Source organism: Tursiops truncatus, chromosome 2 (genome assembly GCF_011762595.2).
Source record: "Tursiops truncatus isolate mTurTru1 chromosome 2, mTurTru1.mat.Y, whole genome shotgun sequence".
In the NCBI taxonomy this organism is placed as follows: domain Eukaryota; kingdom Metazoa; phylum Chordata; class Mammalia; order Artiodactyla; family Delphinidae; genus Tursiops; species Tursiops truncatus.
Window position 1 is genome coordinate 75,647,712 of NC_047035.1, and position 5,157 is coordinate 75,652,868.

A 5,157-nucleotide genomic window follows, 5' to 3' on the forward strand; every position below is an offset into this window, starting at 1 on the left:
TGTATTTGTCTTCAGTTAAAGTGATGACTTGACACTTCAGTTAAAGCACTGTAAGTAGTTGCCCCATCATTTTTTAGTCACTCTCAATTTTGGGGAATTTGTATTATTTCTAAGCTTTTTTTTGGTTACAAAAAGAAAAATATAAACGGGTTGCACAAGTTTACTCCTCCTCACTTTGAGTTAGTTCCATTTAGCCTATTCTACTAGGTAGAATGATTGGATCAAACATTAGAGGCCATTTTATAGCTTGTGCTGTTGTCTGATGAGGCAATTTTGGAGGGCAAGGGGCATGAAACACTCTTGAAAATATTTAAAAAGTTGGGTGTGATGAGGAATTGGATTTATTCTGAACGGCTTAAAGTGATAGGGCATCAGTGAATTGCTGTAGTGACGGAGATATAGATTAGGTTCTCTATAGGAGAATTTTTAATATTTAGAGCTGCCAGAAAATGGCACAGGCTGTCTCCATAGGTAGTAAATTCCCCCTCTCTGGAAATTTTAAAGCATAATAAGAGAGTTTTAAAATAAATTGTTTTATAAACTTTCCAGAGTTGTGATTTGTATATTTTCCTAGCCCCATTCCTTTGCTCTGAAAACAAATTGTGTTCAATGAACATTTATTAAGATCTAAATGTGCCAGGTAAATCCAGTGGCAGCTGAAGCTCTCATTGGCAGACTCCAGCTGAGCCTCCAGGGGCCGGCAACCTGGGAAGTACCAGAGCATGAAGTCATACCTCCATCCCCACTCCCAACCCCCCAGTCTTCAGAACTGCTAAGCAGGTGGGTGCAAATTTGTCTCCAGTTCCTTGACATCTCGTTTTCTGTGCTCATTTTCTACTTCCACATCTCTGCCCATATTCCACCTATTTTTAAGACATTAGAAAACATTACAAAACTTTCAGTACACTATGCAATGCATCCAAATGCTCCCAAGTCAAGTGCACCAGTACCTAAGTGATTGATTCCAAGTAATTGTTACATTATCTTGTTTTTTATTTCTGCCAAAAGATACTTGTACTTCAAATGAGGAGTTTTGGTCCCCAAAGAATCTGTAATTGGTGGAATGTAGCACTCCTAATTCCACTGACATAACTTCTTCCCACCATGAGCACGTGTGTTTACACACACACACACACACACACACACACACACACACACACACTTCCAGGCAAGCAGCCTGATTTATTGAAGGAACCAGTTGCTTAACAATCTGTTGTTTTTTTGTTTTTGTTTTTTTAAAGCCACCTTACTTGGAAATATGTAGTCTCAAAACTCCAATTTTGGCCAGGGAGGAAAAGTCCCTATTGAGGATGGAGACTCAATTATATAGTCTCTGAATTTTACTTTTTCTTAGAGTATATTTAGCTGAACTCCTCTGCAACAACCACACCGGCCACAGGGGAACCCTGCTCCCGTCTCTCAGTTCTTCCACAATACAGTGGGAGACCCTCTTCAAGTCAGCGCAATGATCCACCTGGAGGCGGCACAGTGCAGAGAAAGGGGGGCGCTGGGGAGAGATAGTTCCGGGTTCAGTTCCAGTGCCACCACTGCCAGCTCTGTGCCCGAGCCTGGCTTCAGTTATTGCATCATCAGAGGCCACTCTCTTTTCTGAAGGCTCAGTAAAACCAGCAAACATGGGAACACCAGGAAATACAATCAATGACACTACTCTGCACTGTGTAGATGAAAACAGTCCAGGAAATGGACTGGTCTCGCAGTGTCAATGCGAATTTTTAAAATGTTCTTTTGTGCCCAGGAAAGAACGTTTAGGGGGCTACTTTGGCTTTTTCAAATGTATGTTCCCTATGTTAAAGATGCAAATCAGAAGCTCAGTTCTTCTTTAAGCTTTTATGTTTAACTTACAAACAAGTATATTTTAATAATCACTTTAAATGGTTGTATTTGATGACTATTTGGTACCATTTATAAATGTAGTTTAAAATACTCCTTTGAACATTTAAAAATATACTTTATAAGTTTAACATATTCCATGTCCTTACAAAGTAATTCAGTTATCTGGGCTAACCAACTACACATTCCTGAATACCTAAAAAAATTCTTAGAAATCTAAAAATTTATGAATATGGTGATTAAATTCCTGTTTTCTTAAATGTTCCAAAACTAATTTTAAAGGAAAATTCTATTTCAAACCACACATCTAAACTAATTAAACGTTTAAAAGTAGAATGGCGGACTTCCCTGGCGGTGCAGTGGTTAAGAATCCATCTGCCAATGCAGGGGACATGGGTTGGAGCCCTGGTCAGGGAAGACTCCACATGCCGCGGAGCAACTAAGCCCGTGCGCCACAACTACTGAGCCTGCGCTCTAGAGCCCGCGAGCCACAACTACTGAGCCCACGTGCTACAACTACTGAAGCCCTTGAGCCTAGAGCCCGTGCTCCGCAACAAGAGAAGCCACCGCAATGAAAAGCCCGCACACCGCAACGAAGAGTAGCCCCCGCTCGCCACAACTAGAGAAAGCGTGTGCACAGCAATGAAGACCCAACACAGCCATAAATAAATAAATGTATTAAAAAAGTTAAAAAAGTTAGAATGGCAAGACTAATTTCTTACTGTAACAGGCTAAATTCTCTTAAACACTGCAAATACCTACAATACCAAGTATGCACAAAGTCCTTAATACAGACACATTAATGCCATGTATTTGATTCACGTAAATATTTTTATCCTTAATTTAAAAATTTCTGGATATTAAAACAAACTTACCCACTAGGTAATAATTATGTCATCTTAAATATCTGGGAAGTTCCTTCCTGAGTGACTTTTTTGCAAACACATTCTCAGTGGCTCAGAGAGTATAACCAGCAGAGATTTAGTCCCCAGGCTTTTGGGTAGCTCTTCTCAGGCCCCAACTTCCCCACTGGGCCCTGTTTTATGGGTGCTGTGTCATCAGTCTCTGAATGGGCCAGTTTCATAGTCCATGGCCCCTAGATTCAAGTTACACTCCATCTAATTCTTCAGCCTACACACGGAAGTCGGAAACTCCTACCCAGGCTGCTACACCATTTGTTAGGATATAATTAATCTATTTAAGGATCCATTCTATTCTGGATTCTTTCCACACTCTTGCCAGCTTCTGGAGCTACAACTCTTACAGATATTGAGTGGTTTAATTTCTCCTGGTGTTGCCTGACCCTGGTTACAGACCTAACGTTATGTCAGAGACATGTATCAGGAATATTAACATTTAACAGGGAACAAGGTTAGGATGAATGAAACCCTGGGAGAGGTGGGAGAAAAATGTTACAGAATCCATTTGATTCATTATCCTCTTCTGTTATTGTCTGATAGTGTTTTAAAGGTATTATTTTTTCTTGCCTCCTAAGCTAGACAGTAAATCTTTGATTGCAACCACCTAGGTGTCTTTGCTTAGCTTCCATTCACAGCCCCCTCCAAAATCATAACGTGTGTTGGACCCATGTTAGGAACCCAGTGATATATGGAAAAAAGAAAATCCAAGAACTCTTGTGCCCTCCTAAGGTAGTATCTGGGATAGATGGGGAATTACTGGAAAAGTAAGCAAACAAAAAAGAATGAGTAGACACAGGTGTCTCTTAGATTAGGATCTTGAATGATTGGCTCTGATGTTTCCGCTAACTGAGAGACGGCAGCAGGAGGGGCAAGACTGAGAGATGGCAAGACTGAGAGATGGCAGGAGGAGGGGCAAGTTTGGCAGCCGGGCAGATTTGAGCCCAGTTCTGAGTGTTTTTGTTAAGACGTCTGCAGGATGCTGAGGCAGCTAGTAACATTAGGGAGGTGGATATACGTGCCTGGAACTTGGGAGACTGGCGCTGGGGAGGTGCTTTTGGGAGCAGGTAAGTGGCACTTGAAGCCATGGAACTTTATCAAGTCACTCAAGAGAGTACAGTGTGGGAAGAAAAGAGCTAAGAATAGGACCCTGAGAAACACCATCATTTAAGGTGCAGACAGAGAAAGTGGAGCCTGCCCACGACACTGGGGCGAAGCCAGAGGAGTAGAAGAATGTTGTTTTCCTCTCATTTTCAGTACGTCTTCCTTGGTCAGAAGCACAGGGTGGGCGCAATAGTGATAGTGATGGGCAGAGTGTGGTATGGCAGGGCCGCCTAGATGCTGTTGGGGAAGCTATATTTGGGATAGGGTAGTGTGGGTGTGGTAGGTAGCAAGGAGCTCTGCCTTAGATCTCTTTCTAGAAAGCAGGGAAGCGGGCTGGGAGTCAGAATTTTTGGATTCTCTGCTTTTCCTGCCATTTCCCGTTTCACCAATCATCTTTTCTTATTCTGAGCCCTAGTCTGTGTAGGAAAATCTCTTTCTAAATATGGGAAGGGAAGTGTATGGGGGAGGCAGAGTCAGAAGAGGGAAGGACAGTGGTTGCCTTATGGTTGAGTGTGTGTACTTGTATACGTGCGTTTGTATTGTGTACACACGTGCACGTGTGTGTGTATGTGCCCCTGTGTATGTATATGTGTGTGGGCATGTATGTCTTATGTCGGTGTTTAATTTATATGTGTACATGCATATATTTTTCGCTGTGTATCTATCATGATAAGTATAGAAATCGAGAGAAAGCACTGAGAAACTTTTATGCCAATCTGATACGCTGATTTTATGTTAATTGAATCTAATAATAAAAAATTTGGCCTTGTGTTTTCTATATCTGTATGTTCTGTTTCATTTTTCCAGCAATTCATTTTATTGTATTTTATGAAAGTGCTGGTCTATGACAGATTGCATATAAAACTGCTCCTTCACCACAGTTAGTTGGAGAAGCACCAGATCAGGATTTTTAGAAGGTCCTGATTCTGAAATTTCCAAGGGGGGGAAATTCACTTCAGAAGTCTGAGGTTCCTGCTCTGGGTCATACCAATGAGGCATGAGGTCAGGTCTTGAGCGTAAACAAGGGGGTCCAGCCTCAGGTCTGACTGGCATCCCGGGGCTCCGCCTGCCCTTCCTTGCCTTCCTCCCCTTCATATGACATGGGACCGCCAGGCAATTTTCAAGGGGGTGGAAGGCAGAGCCCAGGCTGCTCCTCCAAGCCCAAGCCTGCTCAGGGAGCTGCCCTCCCTTCTGCCTGCAGGGCATGTGATACTGAAGCTTCACAGAGATAAGGAGGGGTTTCCAAACCTCCATACTTTCACTTGGATAGTAATACACATAGTCA